The sequence below is a fragment of the Carcharhinus amblyrhynchos genome, chromosome 8, assembly GCF_965287045.1.
Source record: "Carcharhinus amblyrhynchos chromosome 8, sCarAmb.v2.hapA, whole genome shotgun sequence".
NCBI classification, from domain to species: Eukaryota; Metazoa; Chordata; class Chondrichthyes; order Carcharhiniformes; family Carcharhinidae; genus Carcharhinus; species Carcharhinus amblyrhynchos.
Genome location: NC_137331.1, coordinates 17248573 through 17272692, shown reverse-complemented (window position 1 = coordinate 17272692; position 24120 = coordinate 17248573).

Genomic DNA, 24120 nt, shown 5'->3' with positions numbered 1-24120 from the left:
AACAAAGAAAATCAGTAAAGTTGAGAATTGGAGGGTGTGCTGAATAGGACAAAGGGAATGTAAATGAGGATGAAGACAGAGAGGTGCTAAAAGTGTTGACACAACTGCCCTCTGAAATGGCCTAGCAAGCCATTCAGTTATATCAATCACTACGAAGTCAATAAGAATGAATGTAACCAGACGGACCACCTGGCATCGACCTAGGCACTGGAAAAGACAATGGTAAAACAAAGAGCTCTGTCAACCCTGTAAAGTCCTCCTTACAAACAGCAACAGCCAAGCAACAGCCTGACATAAGCGTTCTCACAGAATCATACCTTACAGAAAACACTCCAGACACCACCATTATCATCCCTGGATATGTCCTGTCATAGAATCATAGAATCTCTACATTGTAGAAGGAGGCCATTCAGCCCATTGAGCCTGCACTGACACAATCCCACCCAGCCCTATACCCTTAATGCTTGACACGAAGGGTCAATTCAACATGGCGAATCAACCCAACCAGCACACCATTGGACTGTGGAAGAAAACTGGAGCACTCGACAGTACAGATCCAGCTGAGGTGATGGTGGCATTGTGGTATGCATTTGGGAAGGAGTTGCCCTGGGAGTCCTCAAAATTGATTACGGACCCCATCAACTCTCATGGTTCAGGTTAAAACATGGACATGGAAACCTCTGACTAGTTACTACATACTGTCCTCCTTTGGTTGATGAATCAGTACTCCTCCATATTGTTCAACACTTTGAGGAAGCACTGAGGGAGAGCAAAATCTACTCTGGGTGAGGAATTTCAATGCCCACCACCGAGAGTAGCTTGGCAGTAGCACTTTAGGGTCCTAAAGGGCATAATGCTAGACTGGGTCTGCAGCATGTGGTGAGGAAACCAATAAGAGGGAAAAATATACATGACTTCATCCTTACCAATCTGCTGGCTGCAGATGTATCTGTCCATGACAGTACCAGTAACAGTGACCAGCGCACAGTCCTTGTGGAGATGTGTTAGAACATAGAACATAGAACATTACAGCGCAGTACAGGCCCTTTGGCCCTTGAAGTTGCGCCAACCAGTGGAACCAGTCTAATGACCCTCTAACCTAAACTATTCCAATGTTATCCATATGCCTATCCACTGACCATTTGAAAGCCCTTAAAGTTGGCAAGTCCACAAATGCTGCAGGCAGGGCATTCCACGCCCTTACTACCCTCTGAGTAAAGAACCTACCTCTGACATCTGTCCTATAATTACCACCCCTTAATTTAAAGCTATGTTCCCTCGTGTTAGCCATCACCATCCCAGGAAAAAGGCTCTCACTGCCCACCCTATCAAACCCTCTGATCATCTTGCATGCCTCAATTAGGTCACCTCTTAACCTTCTTCTCTCTAATGAAAATAACCTCAAGTCCCTCAGCCTTTCCTCATAAGACCTTCCCACCATACCAGGCAACATCCTGGTAAACCTCCTCTGCACCCTTTCCAATGCCTCCACATCTTTCTTATAATGCGGCGACCAGAACTGTACGCAGCCTGCAGGTGCAGCAGGTGGTCAGGAAGGCGAATGGGATGCTGGCCTTCATAGCGAGGGGGATTGAATATAAAAGTAGGGAGGTCTTGCTGCAGCTGTATAGGGCATTGGTGAGGCCGCAGCTGGAGTACTGTGTGCAGTTTTGGGCGCCGCACCTGCGCAAGGATATTTTGGCCTTGGAGGGAGTGCAGAGGAGGTTTACTAGGCTGATACCGGAGTTGAGGGGGTTGAGCTATGAGGAGAGGCTGAATAAACTAGGCTTGTACTCGTTAGAGTTTAGAAGAATGAGGGGAGATCTCATTGAGACGTATAAGATGATGAATGGGATGGATAGGATAGAGGTGGAAAGACTCTTCCCGCTCAAAAAAGACAGTAGGACTAGGGGGCACAGCCTCAAGATAAAGGGGGGGCGGTTCAGAACGGAGTTGAGGAGGAACTTCTTCACTCAAAGGGTGGTGAATCTCTGGAATTCTCTGCCCGTTGAAGTGGTGGAGGCTGCCTCGCTAAATATTTTTAAGAAGCGGGTTGATGGGTTTTTGATAAGAGAGGGGATTAAGGGTTATGGGGAGAGGGCGGGAAAGTGGAACTGAGCCACGACAGATCAGCCATGATCTTATTGAATGGCGGGGCAGGCTCGAAGGGCCAGATGGCCTACTCCTGCTCCTATTTCTTATGTTCTTAATACTCCAAGTGCAGCCGCACCAGAGTTTTGTACAGTGCAACATGACCTCACAGCTCCGAAATTCAACCCCTCTACCAATAAAAGCTAACACACCGTACGCCTTCTTAACAACCTTATCAACTGGGTACTAACTTTCAGGGATCTATGCACATGTACACCGAGATCTCTCTGCTCGTCGACACTACCAAGAGTCCTTCCATTAGCCCTATATTCTGTACTCCTGTTACTTTTACCAACGTGAATCACCTCACCTGTTGTGCGGCGCTACCACACTGCTAAATGGGGCAGAATGGAACAGATCTAGCAACTTAAAACTGGGCATCTATGAGCCACTATGTGCCATCAACAGCAGTAGAACTGTACTTCAGCAAAATCTGCAACTTCATGACCCAGCATATCCCCCACTCAACCATTACCATCAAGCCAGGGGATTAACATTGGTTCAATGGAGACTGCAGGAGGGCATGCCAGGAGCAGCACCAGCCATAACTAAAGATCATGTGTCAACCTGGTGAAGCTATCAAACAGGACTACTTGCATGCCAAACATCAAGTGATAGACAGAGCTAAGCAATCCCACAACCAATGGATCAGATCCAAGCTCTGCAGTCCTGCCATACCCACTCTTGAATGGTGCTGGACAATTAAATAACTCACTGGAGGAGGAGGAGGCTCCACAAATTTGATTTGATTTGATTTATCATTGTCTCATGTATTAACATACAGTGAAAAGTATTGTTTCTTACACACTATACAGACAAAATAGACCATTCATAGAGAAGGAAACAAGAGAGTGCAGAATGTGGTGTTACATTCAAAGCTAGGGTGTGGAGAAAGATCAACTTAATGCAAGGTAAGTCCATTCAAAAGTCTGACAGCAGCAGGGAAGAAGTTGTTCTTGAGTACTTGACCTCAGACTTTTGTATCTTTCTCACGAAGGAAAAAGGTGAAAGAGAGAATGTCCGGAGCGCATGGGGTCCTTAATTATTTTGGTTGCTTTGCCGAGGCAGCGAGAAGTGTAGACACAGTCAATGGATGGAAGGCTTGTTTGCATGATGGATTGGGCTACATTCACGCCCTTTTGTCATTCCTTGCAGTCTTGGGCAGAGCAGGAGCCATACCAAACTGTGATACAACCAGAAAGAATGCTTTCTATGGTGCATCTGTAAAAGTTGGTGAGAGTCATAGCTGACATGCCAAATTTCCTTAGTCTTCTGAGAAAGTAGAGGCATTGGTGGGCTTTCTTAACTATAGTGTCAGCTGTTAACTTTAGGTATTCGGTGATCCGAATACCTAAAAACTTGAAGCTCTCAACCCTTTCTACTTCATCCCCATTGATGTAGACAGGGACATGTTGTCCTTTACGCTTCCTGAAGTCGATGACAATCTCATTCATTTTGTTGACATTAAGGGAGAGATTATTGTTGCCGCACCAGCTCACCAGATTCTCAATCTCATTCCTGTGCTCTGTCTCATCGTTGTTTGAGATCTTCCCACTACGGTGGTGTCATCAGCAAACTGGAAAATCAAATTGGAGGGGAATTTGGCTAGTCATAGGTGTCCATAAGGACTGTAGTAGGGGGCTGAGAACACAGCTTTGTGAGACATCAGTGTTGAGGATGATTGAGGAGGAGGTGTTGTTGCCTATCCTTACTGATTGTGATCTGTGGGCCAGGGAGGTATCAGGATCCAGTCGCAGAGGGGCCACGGAGTTTGGAGATGAGTTTCGTGAGAATAATGGTGTTGAAGGCCGAGCTGTAGTCAATAAATAGGAGTCTGACATAGGTGTCCTTGTTTTCTAATGTTCCAGTGTTGAGTGCAGGGCCAGAATATCTCCATCCTCAATGACGGAGCAGCCTAACACCTCTGTGCAAAAGATAAGCTGAAGCATTGACAGCAATCTTCAGATAGAAATGACAAATGGATGTTCCACCTCTGCCTCCTCCAGTGGTCCCCAGTATCTCAGATGCCAATCTCCAGCCAATTCGATTTACTGCACATGATATCAAGAAACAGTTGGAGGCACTTGATATGCATAGGTAATGGGTCCTGATAACATTCCAGCAAAAGTCCCGAAGACCTGTGCTCCAGAACTTGCCACTCTCCTGGCCAAGCTCTTCCAGTACAGTTACAACACTGGCATCTACCCGACAATGTGGAAAATTGCCCAGGTATGTCCTGCACACAGACAACAGGACATTCCAAATCGGCCAATTACTGTCCTATCAGTCTACTCTCGATCATTTGAAAAGTAATGGAAGGGGTCATCAACAGTACTATCACGCAGTACCTGCTCAACAATAATCTGCTCAGTGACGCCTAGTTTGGGTTTCAGCAGGGTCACTCAGCTCCTGACCTCATTACAGCCTTCGTTCAAACATGGATGAAAGGGCTGAATTCCAGAGCGGAAACAAGAGGGACAGCCCTTGACATCAAGGCCATATTCGGCATCAAGGAGCCCTAGCAAGTATGGAATCAGTGGGTATCAGAGGGCAAACACTCCGCTGGTTGGAGTTATACCTGGCAAATAGAAAGAAGGTTGTGGGTGTGAAGGGTCAGTCATCTCAGCTCCAGGGCATCTCTGTAGGAGTCCCTCAGGGTAGTGTCCTAGGCCCAACAATCTTCAGCTGCTTCATCAATAACCTTCCTTTCGTCATGAGGTCAGAAGTCGGGATATTCGCTGATGATTACACAATGTTCAGCACCATTCGCAACTCCTCAGATATTGATGCAGTCCATGTTCAAGTGCAACAAGATCTGGACAATATCCAGGCTTAGGCTGACAAGTGGCAAATAACATTCACACCACACAAATGCCAGCCACTGACCATCATCAATAAGAAACACCCTAACCACTGCCCCTTGACATTCAATGGTGTTACCATTATTGAATCCCCTATGTCAACATCCTTGGGGTTACCATTCACCAGAAACTCAACTGGACTCACCACATAAACAGAGTGGCTACAAGAGCAGGTCAGAGGCGAGGAATACTACAGGGAGTAACTCACCTCCTGACTCCCCAAAGCCTGTCACCATCTACAAGGCACAAGTCAGGAGTGTGATGGAATACTCCCCACTTGTCTGGATGGGTGCAGCTCCAACAGCACTCAAGAAGTTTGACACCAAGGCAAGCAGCCTGCTTGATTGGCACCACATCCATAAACTTCTATCCTCTCCACCACCGATGCTCAGTAGCAGTAGTGTGTACCATCTACAAGATGCACTGCAGCAATTCACCAAAGATCCTTAGACAACCACTTCCATCTTAAAGGACAAGGGTAGCAGATTCACGGGAACACCACCTGCATGTTTCCCTCCAAGCCACTCACCATTCTGACTTGAAAATACATCACCATTGCTTCGTAGTCACTGGGTCAAAATCCTGGAGTTTCCTCCCTAATGGTATCGTGGGTCAATCCAGAGCACATGGACTGCATTGTTTCAAGAAAGCAGCTCTCCACAACCTTCTCAAGTTCAACTAGGGATAGACTAGCTAGCCAGTGACACCCATTGCCACATGAATGAATAAAAAAGTTAGGACATTACACTTCCTCATTAATATCCTTATGTCATCCTTGACTATAGTTTTGGTTCTGTGGTTCATCTGGTCTTAATTAAGATCTGAACCTTGCAGAGGCATGTTAGAATGGAAAATCATAAAATCAAGGGCCATATTTGTTGCACATGGAGTGCATGCAGCCTGTAAATCTTCATGTTCTTAGTGGCGTTCAAGACATCATGTCTGCAGTCACAACATAACTACAAGGATTGGATATCAATAGTTATTGTCAAGGACATAAAGGACAACAAGAGAAGACTGACTGCGGTTCTCGAACTTGGATCCTTTGGCCCCAATTAAGACCCTTGTTGTGAATGCTCAATCACATTGGAGGGGAAAGCTCAGCCATGTATTGTCCTCTTGAATGTTATCATCCTGCAACAATGGCCTTGTGTAGACCAAGGGAAGGAAAAGGGCTCGAGACTGCACAGCTGGCTTGTAAATGGATGGAAACCGTTGAAAGGAAACTACCATCAATTGTATCAGTTCACATATATAAGTCCAAGTGCAGGCTGCCTCTTGATAGTTTTGACTAAAATTAGGAGAAGAAAGGCTGTCAGCAATTGGCACAGCTCGGGGAAGACCATCACCCTGGGTAACTATAGCCAGGAAGACCCAGGGCTAAATCCACTAAGACACATATGATGCAACTAAGGGTCAATAGATGATGCAGAAACCTTCATTTGTCTAGGGATGTGGTAGGTCATAATTGCCATCTTTTCCATGAGGAACCCACACAATACACACTGCATGGCATCCACTGCTGGTTATTTTAAAGGTTACTGCGGCATTGAACTTTTTTGCCTGTAGATCATAAAATCCCTACTGTGTAGAAAGAGGCCATTCAACCACAATTCCACCCAGGCCCTATTCCTGTAACCCCACATATTTACCCTGCTAATCCCCTTGACACTAGGGTCAATTTACATGGCCAATCAATCTAACCCGCACATTGTTGGACTATGGGAGGAAACAGAGCACCCAAAGGAAACCCACGCAGACACGGGGAGAATGTGCAAACTCCACACACAGTGACCTAAGGCTGGAATTGAACTCAGGTCCCTGGTGCTATGAGACAGCAGTGCTAACTACTATACCACCATGCTGCCCCTTTTGGGGATCCACTGGGGACTTTTGCAGAATCTCACAATTGTTGGCACATAAATGTATAAGGGAGGTGACCAATGCACTTTTCAAAAAAATCACCATTACATGCAGTTCCACATGAATGAGGCAAGTCAGGCCACCAGAGCTGTGGGGGATTCAATTTGATTCAGGCTTCCCACAAGTGTAGGGAACCATTGACTGCACACATGTGGTCTTGGTAATGCCCTGGCAAGCAGTTTGTAAGATTCATTAATAGTAAACAAATGTCCAGCTAATTTGTGATCACAAAAACCAGATCTAACATGTGCTTGCTGCCCAGGGAGCTCACATGACACATACAATTTGAGTCACTCCCAGGTGCCAGAGATAAATGAGGGAGTTGACATTTAGAGGGTTGGCTCCCCAATGATAATAAGTACTCCTAGGAGTCATGGTTCATGAGGCCCGTTCATCGGCCACAGAGTACATCTGAGGAGAGATAAAATTGCTGCACGTTCAGCCACAAAGTCCTTAATAGAACAAACTATTGGCCTCTAAAAGATATGTTTCAGATGTTTGGACCGGTCAGGCAGTGGTCTCCAATACTCACCACAGAGGGAGTTTCCCATCATCATTGTTTGCTGCACCCTGCACAGGCACTGCAAAGGCAGATGTTTTTCCACAGGGAGACATGGAGGAGTTACACATCCTCTCAAACAGGAAGTCATTAAAGGGGATGAATTTGAAGAGGACAAGGATTCACACCAGCCACTTGAGGATGCCATTGCATGGGCAATGCATTGCAAACAAGCCTGTAGCTGCCTCACAGCTATGAGGTTCCAGAGGAAGAAAGTAACAACTTTTATAGAGTCATGGAGTCATACAGTGCAGAAAAGGCTGACAATAACTACTGCTAGTGTTGTGCTAATCCTATTTTCTTGCAGTTGTCCCATATCCTTGAATGTTAGGACATTTCAAGCGCTCACTCAAATATTTTTGAAGGTTTGAAGGTTTGCAGACTCAACTCCCTTCCCAGGCAGGGCATTCCAGATTCCTACCGCCCTCTCAGTAAAATTTGTTTCTCAAATCCCCACTGAATCTCTGGCCCCTTACCCTAAAAATATGTCCCCTCAGCCAAGGGGAACAGCTGCTTCCTTTTCATGTAATCCATATCCCTCATAATCATATACACCTCAATCATGTGCCTCCTCAGCCTTCTCTGCTGGAAAGAAAACAATCCAAGCTTATCCTGTCTTTCTTTATAACTCAAATGCTCCATCCCAGGCAACTTCCTGGTGAACCTCTTCTGTATCCCCTCGGCATCCATCCTATTGTGACAAGATCCTAACTCCAACTGTGGCCTAACCCATGTCTGTACAGTTCCAACATTACCAGCTTGCTCTTATACTCTATGTCACTCCCGATAAAAGCAAGTGTCCCATCTGCCTTTGAAACTTTCCTATTTCACCTGCTCTGTCATCTTCAGGGATCTGTGAATAAGTACCCCAAGATCTGTCTGTTCTTCTGAGCTGCTTCATGTCCCGCCATTCATTAAATACTCCCTCGTCTTACTACTTCTTCCAAAGTGGATCACCTTGCACTTATCAGTGTTAAATACGATCTGCCACTATTCTGTCCATCTGACGAGCCCATCTATATCTTTCTATTAACCAACCTACCAATTTTGGTATCATCTGCAATTCTGCTTATCATTCCCCCCCACATTATCATTTATATCATTTTTGTATATAACAAACCATTAAAGTTCCAGCACTGAACCAGGTGGTACACTACTGGACACACCGGCCTCAAGTCAACTTGTCTGGTTTAAGAAAAGGTACCACAGGTGCAGCCCATTCTGCAAATTCCACAGGGCTTATTATGTTTAACCATTCAAGATGCCCTAGTTCAATTTCCACATTCTCTAACAGGGAGTATAGAATCGGTCTTGCTCTGAAATATTTTCGTACGGCATGGTGATGCATAAGTTCACTAGTGGCCTGCAGTGAATGAATGTCTGTGTGGATGGTATTTAAATATGGTGCCAGGACCTTCAATCCCATGAGGTAACAGCAGGATTCCTGCCATAAGACCATAAGACATCGGAGCAGAATTAGGCCACTCGACCCATCAAGTCTGCTCCGCCATTCAATCATGGCTGATATTTTTCTCATCCCCATTCTCTTGCCTTTTCCCCATAACTCCTGATCCCCTGATTAATCAAGAATCTATCTATCTCTATCTTAAAGATACTCAATGACCTGGCCTCCTCTACCTTCTGCAGCAAAGAGTTCCATACATTCACCACTCTCTGGCTGAAGAAATTCCTCCTCATCTCAGTTTTAAAGGATCGTCCCTTTAACCTGAGATTGTTCCCTCTGGTTCTTGGTTTTTCTATTAGTGGCTTTGTCAAAGCTTTGACAAAGTGTCATCTGGACTCAAAACATCAGCTCTTTTCTCTTCTTACAGATGCTGCCAGACCTGCTGAGATTTTCCAGCATTTTCTCTTTTGGGTTCTAAATAAATCATGTCTACTGATTCTCCTTTATGTATCTTCCTTGTTACCTCCTCAAACAACTCTAACAGATTTGTCAGAAATGACGTCCCCTTGAGGAAGCCATGCTGACTCAATCCTATTTTAATCATGTACCTCCAAGTACTCCGCGATCTCATCTTTAATAACGGACTCTAAAATCTTACAAATGACTGAAGTCAGGCTCACCAGCTTATAATTTCCTGTCTGCTGCCTCCCTCCCTTCTTAAACAGTGGTGTTACATAAGCTACTTTCCAGTCCTATAGGACCCTCCCTACCTCCAGTGATTCCTGAAAGATCACCACCAATGTATCCATAATTTCCTCAGTTATCTCTTTTAGAATCCTGGAGTGTAGTCCATCCAGTCCAGGTGATTATTCCACCTTCAGACCTTTCAGTTTCCCGAGAACCTTCACCTTAGTGATAGTCAGTACACTCACCTGTGCCCCCTGATTCTCCTGGAGTTCTGGCATTCCACTGGTGTCTTCCACCATGAAGACTGATGCAAAGTAACTATTCAGTTCCTCTGAATAATTTTGTTTCCTTTTATTTCTTCCCTAGCCTCATTTTCTAGTGGTCCGATGTCTATTTTTGACTCTCTCATTTTATATATTGAAAACAAAAACATGCTCCTTGTTGATGCATAATTAATGAGCTGAGAAACAAAACATCAGGCAGCAAGATCTGCTCTGCCACCCAGCAGTAATTATGCTGACTCTCCCATTTTCCACCACACTTACTGTCCAGAAGGGAAAATTCTGCCCAAACAACTACCTGGTGTGGAAGAAGGAGCATCTCTTTGCCCCTGCACAAAATTCCCACTGGTATCAAATTCCCAACTTTGCACTTTTCGCACTGAGTCCTCATCTCAATCTGTTCTGCCACAACAAATAATGACCATATGTAATCTGCTTTTCAGTTTTGAAGATTGTGAATTAATTATCAACCTCAGTGTTGGGGATAACTTGTACTTCAAAAGAATGCCATGACATCTTTTAAAACACCTGACAGAGTAGACAAGGAATTGATATAATCTCTGCCAGTACAGCTCTCCCTCAGTGCTCTAGCAGGGTTCATACTGCAGTGACAATAGTGGTCAGCTGAGGCCTAAAATTTGGCTTTTCCTTGCGCACATTCTGAGATGTACAGGATCTTACAAAAATTCAATTTTCTATGTCATAGTTGCTAATAGTAAGTGCTTGTTGGGTAATGAAAGTGGAGATATGGGATGGATAGTGCAATGTGCAATATTTCAGCAGGGAGCCGTCTACCATATATTTCTGCAGACTTCACCTCCAAGGATTCTTGAAGTTAAATTTCTTGGGGCTCTTTTAATTTGATTTGATTTGATTTATTACTGTCAAGTTAATTAGTATACAGTGAAAAGTATTGTTTCTTGTACGCTACACAGCAAAACATACCATTCATAGAGTACATAGGGGAGAAAGAAAGGATAGTGTGCAGAATATGGTGTCGCAGTCATAGCTAGGATGCAGAAAAAGATCATCTTAATATACGGTAGGTCCATTCAAAACTCTGATGGCAGCAGGGAAGAAGCTGTTCTTGAGTCAGTTGACAGGTGAATTCAGACTTTTGTATCTTTTACCTAATGGAAGAAGCTGGAAGAGAGTATGTACGGGATGTGTGGGATCCTTGATTACACTGGCTGCTTTTCCAAGGAAGCAGGAAGTGTAGACGGAGTCAATGGATTGGAGGCTGGTTTACACAATGAACTTGGTACGTTCACAACTCTACATGGACTTGATCAGAGCAGGAGTCATACCAGTCCGAAGATGTGCGGGTTAGTTTGATTGGCTATGTTAAGAAATTGCCCCTTAGCGTAGGTTAGAGGGATTAGTGGGTATAATATGTAGGGATATGGGGTTAGGGCCTGGATGGGATTGTGTTCGGTGCAGACTCAATGGGCCGAAGGGCCTCTTTCTGCACTGTAGGGTTCTATGATTCTATGATATGATTCACACTGTGATGCTTTTTATTGTTGCGAAGTTGGGTAGAGTAATTGGGTAGTAGTTTGGTGTGTGTGAAATTGTAAAATACTTGGGAAAAAGAATTGCATGGTCCCTTTAAAAGGTGGTGCTATTTCTGTGCTTACAGAGAAAAAAAAATGCAAGTACATATAGAGTGTCCAAAGGGAAACATTTGTATCAAAAAGCCAAACAAATGCTAGGCAACAGTCTTTCAGGCTTTTGAATTTTTTAAATTCAGCCTAACTCATTTGAATTAGATACTTAGATACCAAGAACCTATTAAATTGAAATCTGATGGTTTTGACAACCTTGGACTAATCCTATTGTGGGAAATATTGATATGTCATCACAGTTATAAATGAAGGGGTGAGTGGGACAAAAGGAGAGAATAACTGCCACCAGTCACAGCTCACAGCTGTCAGCTCAAAGCCCCATCTAGATAGAAAAAGTACCAAAGAAGAAAGAAGAATCAACAGAGAAGGCCCAGAATATTCCAGAAGTCACCAAACCTGGTTGCAATTTAGAGAGTAACTTTTTTTTTGTTAATGAGTGGGAATTGTATTTATTGGAACAGCATCCTATTACAATTTTGTTTTATTCAGTGTGTTAATAGTTCAGTAAAATTGTTCACTGTTAGTTAGATAAATAAATTGTTATGTGTTGATTTTAGAGTAAGTGTAGAGGAGTTATTTTGTATTTAACCACTTGGAGTTGCTGAAAAGCAGGTCATACCACTTCACACACACTTCCATGAGGCATGGTACTCTCCTTTGGGTTGCTGAGTTCCTCCAAAATCATTTGCAATCATTGCACTATTGTTATTTATGATCTTGAGGTGTGAATACTGAAATAAATAATAGCCTTAAAGTTGGTTAGCATTCATAGAGGGTTACATTCTTACTACAGTTCATGCCTCATTCTTTACCATTGGATAATCATACATGTTTACAATGTGAAATAACATCAACAAGATTGTTTTCTGTGCTGTGGTTTCACATTTCTACAGACAGCTGATAAGCACTTACTAAAGCAGAAGTCCAAACCGGACTAGTATGTTTAATCAAAGACAGAGAACGAGACATTTTGAGGCTCCCGGGAGAAATGTTTAATTAATTATATTATTTGATTCTGTAACTGAGAAAGCCTAATAGCACTGCCCCTCTGCAGTAAAAATATCAATAATAACATAATTTAGGTAACAATGTCAAAGCCTCATAATATGCAAAAGATAGTGAGTGAAAGTAGATTAATAATATTTACAAGTCAATAATGGCCAGTGATAAAGTGCTGGATGACATTTTCTAGATGCAAATATTGATGCAATTGCAACATGGCTTGCTTTAATCTTTTTTCTGTACTGAGCCCTGGAGCAATAAAAACCCAGTCTGGAAGAATAAACCTGCAGTAAAATTAATGCTAGTACCTGGAAGAAGTGGAAAGTTCAAACATGTTATTCAAATTTTCTCCACTGCTGTTTTACTCATCAAGAGTCAGGGATGGTAGTGCAGGCAAGTGGAACACAAAAGCCACTTTTAACCTGACAGGAACAACATGTATAGGATGTAAAATCAGGTTGATGGGGATTATTTTGGCTATGTCGCTTTGGGTGACAAAAGTGGTGAGTAGCCCACTAATGACGTTGCTGAGATTTTGTGCTGCATTTTTGGACGCTTTGAAGAAAGAGTCTGGGTGAGTTTCATGCTGCATTCTTGGCAGGCTGGCTGTGATTCACCTGCCTCAGCATCACTTCAGCTCTTCAATCATTTAAACATCTCCCCACTCAGGAAGACTGCTCCAAGATTTTCTGAAGGAGTCCTGACTCAAATGCTGGATGGGGTGGAGGAGAGGTGGGACATTCTGTACCCTTGGGCTGGCAGAAGACCAACCTGCAGAGTTACCAAATGCACTTTGGAGGTGGTGGCAACACTGATAAGCATACGTTCTTTGCACAAGCTGGTAGGTCTCCAGTGCAGGGAAAAGATCAATGACCTCTTCTGTTCTTCACATTTCTCAATGTGTATCTGCTCATACACCCATCACAGCTCCACTGGGAGCTCACTCACTGCCATGTCATGGAGCTCCACCACTCATGCTCCCAGGGGCCTACTCATCTCCCCTGTGGCTCCTCTCCTCATCACATCCCAGTTCCCACTCACCAAACACATGCCAGGCATCCTTCCCATCTACATAGAACAAACATAGGACATTACAGCGCAGAACAGGCCCTTCGGCCTGACCCAACATGTGTCCTGTTTACACTTTCCCCATCTGTCTCACACTAAAAAGGAGAGAGCACTGAGTGGCAGAGGCATGCCTAACTAAAAATGCTTTTGCTGTTCAAGGCAAGAATCCACCAGCTTGTCAGGAAGGAAGAAGACCTCTCCTGCACTGAGGGTGAGAACGATACAAGAGAAAAAGTGAGAACCCACAACACAGTCATCCACCTGGCCATTGTCACATGAGTATTCTCTCATCCCTCTTCATGCTCCTGCCAGACACTAATGGCATTTCCCGTTCCCTTGCAGGAAAATCAGTGGAACAGCCTAATCCATCCACAGGAACAGCCTAGTCCATCCATAAATGCAGCTTTGGAAACTAGCCAGGACAACAATTCTGATAAATTCCTAAACATTCCATCGAAGAGGCTTCAAAACTGTCACCCACATCCTCCACCAGTGCAGCAACACTCAACTCAGTAGGAGTTAGCAGGCAGGCTTCTGGGTCACTAATTAGTGACGACCTCACCTTTTCTGATCAACAGCAGTAGAGGATCCGGCACACAGAGGATTTGATTCTGGAAACCAGGACTCTGCTGAGAGCTAGTGAGATGACATATGCCTGAACTCAGTCATGCCTCAGCCATTGGAGTGACAAAGGCAGAGTATCAGGAAGGGACGTTAGCTGAACTTCTCAGATTGCAAAGCTGATGGGGGAGTCCCATTGCCTTCGATCTGACGATATTGTGCCGACATTCCAAGGCAACCAGACCAATACTGCGAGGATGGTGTCCTCAGTGGAGACCTTGGCACAGGACGTGCACTCCATGGCAGGGGTTGTCTACTCCATGGTTCAGTCCTGAAGCTCTGCATCCCAGGGTACTTAAGAAAATGGCCTTAAAAATAGTGGAGGCATTGGTGATCATTTTCCAGCAGTCTATAGACTCTGGAGGAGCTCCAATGGACTGAAGGATAGCTAATGTAACCCTACTTTTTAAAAAAGGAGGGAGACAGAAAACAGGAAAGTATACACCAATTAGCCTGTCTTCAGTGGTAGGGAAAGTACTGAAGTCAATTATTAGGATTTAATAACTGAGCATTTGGAGAGCAGTGACAAGATTAGTCCAAGTCAGCATGGATTCACTAATGGGAAATAGTGTTTGACAAATCTTCTGGAATTTTTTGAGGATGTGACCATAGAGTAGACAAGGATGAACCGTGGATGTTGTGTATTTGGACTTTTAAAAGGCTTTTGACATGGTCCCACACGAGAAATTAGTGACAAAATTAAAGCTCACGGCATTGGGGGTAATGTATTGATGTGGATAGAGAACTAATTGGCAAACAGGGAGCAGAGAATGGGAATAAACAGCTCCTTTTTAGAGTAGCAAACAGTGACTAGTGGGGTACCACAGGGTTCAGTGCTGGAACCCCAGTTATTCACAATATACAATAATGATTTGGACAAAGGAATTGAATGCAATATCTCCAAATTAACAGACAACAATAAGCTGGATGGCCATCTGCGCTGTGAGGAGAGTGTTAAGAGGCTGCAGGGTGCCTTGGACAGGCTGACTAATTGGGCAAACACTTGGCAAATGCAATAATTTAATGTGGATAAATGTAAGGTTATCCACTTTGATGACAAAAACAGGAAGGAAGATTATTATCTGAAAGGTGGCAGTTTAGGAAAAGGGAAAGTGCAACATGACCTGTGTGTCATGATGGTACAGTCGCTGAAGGTTCGCATACAGGTACAACAGGTTGGGAATAAAGCTAATGGCATGCTGGCCTTCAAAGCAAGATGATTTCAGTATAGGAGTAGGAATGTCTTGCTGCAATTATATAGGGCCTTGGTGAGGCCACATCTTGAGTATTGTGTGCAGTTTTGGTCTCCTAGTCTGAGGAAGGACATTTTTGCTATTGAACGAGTCCAACAAAGGTTCACCAGACTGATTCCTGGAATGGCAGGACTGACATATGGAGAAAGACTGGATCGACTGGGCTTGTACTCACTGGAATTTAGAAGAATGAGAGGGAATCTCATAGAAACATATAAAATCCTGATGGGACTGGGCAGGTTAGATGTGGGAAGAATATTCCCAATGCTTGGAAATTCAAGAACTAGGGGTCATAGTCTAAGAATAAAGGGTAATCCTTCAGGACTGAGATGAGGAAGAACTTCTTCACTCAGGGAGTTGTGAATCTGTAGAATTCTCTACCACAGAAAGTTGTTGGGGCCAGTTCATTAGATATGTTCAAGAGGGAGCTGGATGTGGTCCTTGTGGCTAAAGGGACCAAGGGGTACGGAGAGAAAGTGGGAGTGGGATACTGAAAATGCCTGATCAGCCATGATTATATTAAATGGTGGTGGCTCTAAGGGCCAAATGGCTTACCCCTGTACCTATTTTCTATGTTCCAAGTTCTTATTAAATACTGTTTGAAAGGTCCTTTCTGTTACCTCACCATTAAACTGAATCAAGTTAGTCAATTTTACTTTGTGTGGAATAAATCTGCCTGTTCTCATAAATCCACCCTTGTCCAAGTACCAATTTCCTGGATTATTTTCCCAAGGCCCCTCATGATTTTTTCATGGACAGGTTCAATTGTAGATTTATCCTTTTCCTATTTTTTGATTAAGGAGTAACACATGCAATCCTTCAATCCTTTGGCACCCTACTAATATCTATGGAGGAATGGAAAATTGGAAGACATCACCTCTGCCATTACCTGCCCCAGCAACCTAGAATGCATTCCTTGTAGACCAGCAACCTATCCTCTAGCCCTTTGCTGGCCTTTCTGATACTTCCTCTTTATCTTTTCGCATCTTTCAGTATTCTGGGGTTACAGAAAGATCTGGACGAGATGGTCAAATGGGTGGATAAGTGGCAGATGGAATTTAACCCTGAAAAGTGTGAGGTGATGCACTTTGGAAGGAGTAATTTGACAAGGAAGTGTACTATGAAAGGTCTGACACTGGGAAGTTCTGAAGAACAATGGGACCTTGGCATGTTTGTCCATAGATATCTGAAGGCAGAAAGGCAGGTCAATAGGGTGGTGAAAAAGTCATATGGCACACTCGCCTTTATCAATCGGGGCATAGATTACAAAAGCAGAGAGGTCATGATGGAGTTGTATAGAACTTTGGTGAGGTCATGGCTGGAGTACCGTGTGCAGTTCTGGTCACCACATTATAAGAAGGACGTAAATGCACTGGAGGGGGTGGATAGGAGATTCTCCAGAATGTTGCCTAAGATGGAACATTTAAGTTATAAAGAGAGTTTGGATAGGCTTTAGTTGTTTTCTCTGGAGCAGAGAAGACTGAGGGGGCAACTTAATTGAGATGTTCAAGATTATGAACGGCATGGACAGGGTGGATAGGGAGCAGCTGTTCCCCTTAGTTGAAGGGTCAGTTATGAGGGGACACAAGTTAAAAGTGAGGGGTGGGAGGTTTAGGGGGGATTTGAGGAAAAGCATTTTGACTCAGAGGGAGGTGACTGTCTGGAATGCACAGTAAAAAGTCTGACAACACCAGGTTTTAGTCCAACCGATTTATTTGATAATAGACTCACAAGCTTTCGGGGTTAGCCCCTTCATCAGGTGAATGGAGAGTTCTGGCCTCAGACAGAGCATATAAAGCACAGACAGTTTAGAGATTACTGATTAGAACGCGAATCCTTACACCTAACCTGCTGTTCAAGTCCTGAAGCGGCTGACAATGTGAGTGGAAGGAGCACTGATCACAGGTTACAGAGATGTGTATTGTCTCCAGACAGCACAGTGAGTGAGGTTTTGCAGGTTTTGCTGGTTTTGCGGAGCCGCACACATGAGGACAGTCTCAACAGGGATCTTGGGTTCATGTCGCACTATCTGTAACCCCCGTGACTTGCCTGGGTTTGCAAAACCTCACTTACTGTACTGTCTGGAGACAATACACATCTCTGTAACCTGTGATCAGTGCTCCTTCCACTCACATTATCAGCCACTTCAGGTCTTGAACAGCAGGTTAGGTGTAAGGATCCGCATTCTAATCAGTAATCTCTAAACTGTCTGTGCTTTATATGCTCTGTCTGAGGCCAGAACTCTCCATTCACCTGACGAAGGGGCTAACCCCGAAAGCTTGTGAGTCTATTATCAAATAAATCGGTTGGACTAAAACCTGGTGTTGTCAGACTTTTTACTGTGTTTACGCCAGTCCAACGCCGACGTACCCACATCTGGAATGCACAGTCCAGGAGGGTGGTGGAAGCAGGATGTTTCACTTCCTTTAAAAAGTACCTGAATAAGTACTTGGCACGCCAAAACATTCAAGGCTATGGGCCAAGTGCTGGCAAGTTGATTAGGTGGGCAGGAGCCTTTCATGTGTTGGTGCAGACTCAATGGGCCGAAGTGCCTCTTCTGCACTTCAGGATTCTGTGATTGTGTGATCCTGATAATCTTCTCATTCACCTTAGCTTTGGCAGAGTATTCTTTCTTGATAAACAATTCTAAAAAGTATAAAGTGAGTGGGCGGCACAGCGGTGAGCGCTGCTGCCTCACAGTGCCAGGGACCCGGGTTCAATTCCCGACTTGGGTGACTGTCTGTGTGGAGTTTGCACATTCTCCACGCGTCTGCGTGTGTTTCCTCCGGCTGCTCCAGTTTCCTCCTACAGTCCAAAGATGTGCGGGTTAGGTGGATTGGCTATGCTAAATTGCCCCCTAATGTTAGGGAACTAAATGCATAGGGTTATGGGGATAGGGCCCAGGTGGGATTGTGGTCGGTGTAGATTCAATGGGCTGAATGGCCTCTTTTTGCACTGTAGAATTCTAATGATTCTGTGAAAAAGCAAAATATATTGTGGATGCTGGAACTTGAAGCAAAACCAGAAAATGCTGGAAAATCTCAGCAGGTCTGACAGCATCTGTGGGTCACCCTTGGGTCATCCAGGCTCAAAATGTTGACTCTATTCTCTCTCCACATGCTATGAAATCTGATGAGATTTTACAGCATTTTCTGTTTTTTGTTTCTGAAAAGTACTCATTTAGTAGCCCAACCACGCCTTTAATCTCCATTTTTGGTCTCTAATAGCCCCACCTGATAACCCTTTTACAATAATATGCCAATACAACGTCATTAGATTTTCTTTCCTTAGGTGCCAATTTAGTTTCCCACAGTTTCTTTGTCTCTTGTAATGACCAGGTGAGGAGGGGGGAACTGGCTCCCCTCAATTCAGCTTTCTCAAGTTGGTCACAACAAAATCTTTTTCAAATTTATTTTTCCCATAGATGCCTTTTACAAATCCAAATATATTTTTACTATCTACCTGGTGATCAATGAGGTATCAATCAACAAAATTTTCTTAAATCGAAGAAAGAGCTAGAGAAAATATTATAAAAGATGCAATGTTTCACACACACAGGTATCAAAAAGTTCAAATAAAAGTGAAAAGAATATATGGTGAGCCATCCTTTGTCTTTGAAGGGGAGATTATTAAACATCGCAGCTGAGTTGTTATATGCTTCTTTGGAACACAAGTTATTGCAATTCCTACAAGATCACAGTTTGTTGGTAGGTCTTGGCTACACTGATTTCTTGAACTGGGTACTGCGCTTATTTCCTGGAAGACAGGAAAGGATTTCTTACTTGCTCCATTAGCAATTTTGTCTGCTTCTTAAACCTTTTCTTAAAGTCTTGCTAGCTGTATGCCTGCAATGTCCTCTGCAAGGGGGCAGGATGGAGGGGGTCTGCATCTGCGATGTCTGGAGGGGGAGAAGTGGGTTGAAGCCAGCGATCAGAATTAGAAATCTCAGGGCCAGGGATCAGGTGGAGAGGTGCATGCGCAGTGACCCCATCAGCACTCTGGTGCCACCCTCTCGGATTGAATTATGTCCCCCCACCATCCTTTAGCATAAATCGCCTGATGCCTTGTTTTGCTGGAAATTCCTCAAACTAAGCTCACCCAAAAAAAAAGGAATTAATTTTTTTTAGGAAAATCATGCCAATATTGTCCAATTGTTGTATATCCTTAAAGACAAAATACTGTGGATGCTGGAATCTGTTGTAAATCCTTGTTGGTTAGCAGTTCCTCATTGTCTCTTTGGGATTACAACTGATTAAAGTCCAGCATTTTCCATTTTTAACACCTTCCTTTTTGAAATTGATTATGACAGCTCTGTGTGTAATTCCATGAGCAACATGTCAGGACATATCTACAGTGCAATCCATATTGTAATTTTCCAGAAAAGGTCAATTTATAACTTCAGGCAGTAAGTTACCTGGGGCAGCCGTCATTAATCAATTCATTTTCTAGTCTTTTTTCACACATCCTCTTTAAATATTATGGTTTTTCGTTAGTTGGTGAAATTATAGGCAAATCTCACTCAGGAGAGGTTGGAGAAACTTGGTTTGTTCTTTTTGAACTCCGACTCCTCTCACACTCTTTGTCAATCCCAGTCTCCTCACTGGAACGACGGAGGTTGAGGGGACAACCTGATAGAAGTCTACAAGATCATGGGAGGCATGAACAGAGTGGATAGTCAGAAGCTTTTTCCCAGGGTGGAAGAGTCAGTTATTGGGGGGGGCATATGTTTAAGGTGCGAGGGGTAAGGTTTAAAGGAGATGTACAAGTTTTTTACACAAAGGGTGGTGGGCGCCTGGAACTCGCTGCTGGGGGAGATAGTGGGAAAAGATATGACAGTGAGTTTTAACGGGCGTCTTGACAAATACATGAATAAGACGGGAACAGAGGGATATGGGCCTCAGAAAAGTCAGTCGTACAGCATGGTTGGTGCAGGCTTGGAGGGCCGAAGAGCCTGTTCCTGTGCTGTAATTTTCTTTGTTCTTTGTTCTCAGCAGGCAGAGTTCAAAAAGAGCATGAGGGGAGGCAGAGTTCACAAAGAGTGCGAGAGGGAACAGGAAGTTGACAAAGAGCGTGAGAAAAGATGGGGAGTGGAAAAAGAGTGCATGAAGAGGCAGAAGTTCAAAACAAGCACGGGAGGAGACAGGGAGATCAAAAAGAGCGTGAGAGGAGATAAGGAGTTTAAAAAGAGCTCAAGGAGACAAGGAGTTCAAAAAGAGCAGGAGAGGAGAAGAGGAGTTCAAGAAGAGTGTGAGAGAAGACAAGGAATGTAAAAAGAGCGTGAGAGGAGGTGGGAGTTCACAAAAAGCGAGAGAGGAGACAGAGAGTTGCCAAACAGCACAAGAGGAGACTGGGAATTGACAAAGAGTGCGAGAGGAGCCAGAGTTCAAAAAGAGCGAGAGAGGAGCAAGATGAAAAAGTGCATGAAAGGAGTCAGGAGTTCACAAAGAGTGCAAGAGGAGGCAGTGGCAGAGCTCAGCCCTAGGAGGAGAACCTGAGGCTAAAATTGTTTACGATTTACATGGATGATTTGCAGTTGGAGACCAAGTGTAGTGTGTCAAAATTCACAGATGACACTAAAATGGGTGGAAGAGCAAAGTGTGCAGAGGACGCTGAAAGTCTACAAAGGGATATAGATAATCTAAGTGAGTGGGCAAGGATCTGGCAGATGGAGTACAGTATTGGTAAATGTGAGGGCATCCATTTTGGTAGGAATAACAGCAAAATGGACTACTATTTGAATGGTAAAAAATTGCAGCATGCTACTGTGCAGAGGGACCGGGTGTCCTTGTGCAGGAATCTCAAGGAGTTGGTTTGCAGGTGCAGCAGGTAATTAAGAAGGCAAATGAAATTTTGTCCTTCATTGCTAGAGGGATGGAGTTTAAAAACAGTGAGATTATGTTGTAGCTGTACAATAGAATCATAGAATCCCTACAGTACAGAAAGAGGCCATTTGGCCCATCGGGTCGACACCAATCACAATCCTACCCAGGCCCTAACCCCATATCCCGACATATTTACCCGCTAATCCCTCTAACCTACGCCTTAGGGAGGGGATAGCTTGATCTTGGGATTGGACAGAGCTCGGCACAACATTGAGGGCCGAAGGACCTGTACTGTGCTGTCATGTTCTATGTTCTATGTATGTTCTATCTCAGGACACTAAGATGCAATTTTAGCATGGCCAATCAACCTAACCTGCACATCTTTGGACTGTGGGAGGAAACCGGAGCACCCGGAGGAAACCCACGCAGACACAAGGAGAATGTGCAAACTCCATACAGACAGTAACCCAACCCAGGAATCGAACCCAGGTTCCTGGCGCCGTGAAGCAGTAGTGCTAACCACTGTGCTACCATGCCGTATAAGGTGCTGATAAGGCCGTACCTGGAGCACTGTGTAGAGTTTTGATCTCCTTACATGAGAAAGGACATACTGGCACTGGAGGGGGTGCAGAGGAGGTTCACTAGGTTGATTCTGGACTTGAGAGGGTTGGCTTATGAGGAGAGACTGAGTAGACTGGGTCTATACTCATTGGAATTCAGAAGAATGAGGGGATATCTTTTCGAAACATATAAGATTATGAAGGAAATAGATAAGACAGAAGCAGGGAAGTTGCTTCCACTGGCAGGTGAAACTAGAACTAGGGGGCATAGTCTCAAAATAAGGGGAAGCAGACTTAGGACTGAGTTGAGGAGGAACTTCTTCACACTTAGGGTTGTGAATCTGTAGAATTCCCTGCCCAGTGAAGCAGTTGAGGCTACCTCATTGAATGTTTTTAAGGTAAGGATAGATAAATTTTTGAACAGTAAAGGAATGAAGGGTTACGGTGAGCGGGCGGGTAAGTGGAGTTGAGTCCAGAAAAAGATCAGCCATGATCTTATTAAATGGTGGAGCAGGCTCAAGGGGCCAGATGGCCTACTCCTGCTCCTAGTTCTTCTGTTCTTATGTTCTAAGGGGAGTAGGTAAGCTTAAATTCTATTTATTAGTAACATATGTAGGCTTATATTAACACTGCAATGAAGTTACTGCACAACAGGCCTTAGACAAGGCCAGGGGCGGTGGGGACTGCCTTCTAATCAACACCTCATGGTGCTCATATGTGATAACATTGGCGACTTTCTGCTCCCCGGACCTCGAATATCTGACACTGAAGTGCTGCCCTTAGTACCTGCTGTTCTATTATCCTGACAGCAATTTACATCCCACCCCTTAAGGATGTGAAGGCTGTACTGGAAAAATGTGTGCCACTACAAATGGCCTTGAGACAAAACATCCCAAGGCCTTGTTCATTGTGGCCAGGGACAACAATCAGGCCTAGCTCAAAAACTATCAACACGTTTACTGTTCCACCAGAGGTTCAAACATCCCCAGCCATTGTTACACTAACATCAAACTTGCCTACTGCTTTATTCCCCCATCCACACTTCAGCAAAACAGACCACAAGGCTGTACTCTTGTTCCTGGCTTACAAGCAAAAACTGGAGCGGGAAAACCCAATAAAGAAAATTGTGCAATGTTAATATGGGATAGTACCTCGATGAGCTCTTAGCATGTTGTAACATTCAAGGCTATGGGCCAAGGGCTGGTAGATGGGATCAGGTGAGAGTTTAGGTGCTCCTTGTGTATCGGTGCAGACTCGATGGGCCCAATGGCTTCTTCTGCATTGTATGATTCTATAATAGCCAGCATCGCTTTGTCAGAGGTAGGTCATGCCTAACAAATTTGATTTTTTTGAAAGGTGACCAGGTATGGAGAGAGGGTAATGCAATTGATGTAGTTTATATGGACTTCAGCAAAACCTTTGACAAGGGTTTATAAAGAAGGCAAATGCAAATAGGATACAGGGCAATTTGATGAGATGGATTCTGAATTCACTTGGTTGTAGCAAACAGAAGGCTGCTTTAGCGACTGGATGCCAGTGTCCAGTGGTATAGCGCAGGGATCTGTGCTGGGTCCCCAATTATTCATCATTTATATTAATGACATAGATGACTATGTGGGGATAGGATTAGTAAATCTGGGGGTGACACAAAGATTGGCCAAGTGGTTAACAGTGAGGTTGAGGTCTTGGACGACAGGAAGATATTGAAGGGATGGTCAAATAGGCAGATAAGTGGCCAATGGAATTTAACCCTGAAAAGTGTGGTGTGATATGTTGGCAACAGTTTAAAATTCAGCAAAGAAGAACCAATGGATTGATTAAGAAGGGGAAATTAGAGTACAAAGTAAGCTAGTGTGGTGCATAAAAACTGACTACAAAAATTCCCATTGGTATGTGAAGAGAAAAAGATTGACAAAAACTAATGTAGGCCTCTTACAGTCAGAAAGGGGAGAATTCATAATGGAGAACATAGAAATAGCTGAGGAACTAAACCCTATACTTCTCTTCTGTCTTCACAAAGGAAGACATGAATAACATATCAAAAGTGCTGAGAAAAACAAGTATTAGTGAGGAGCTGAAGGGCTGCATGGTGGCACAGTGGTTAGTGCTGCTGCCTCAAGGTGCCAGGGACGTGGGTTCAATTCTGGCCTTGGGTAACTGTGCAGAGTTTGCGCATTCTTTCCATGTCTGCATGAGTTTTCTTGGGGTGCTCCAGTTTCCTCATACAGCCCAAAGATATGCAGGTTAGGTTGTTTAGCCATGCTAAATTGACCCTTAGTGTAAGGAGGACTAGTAGGGTAAA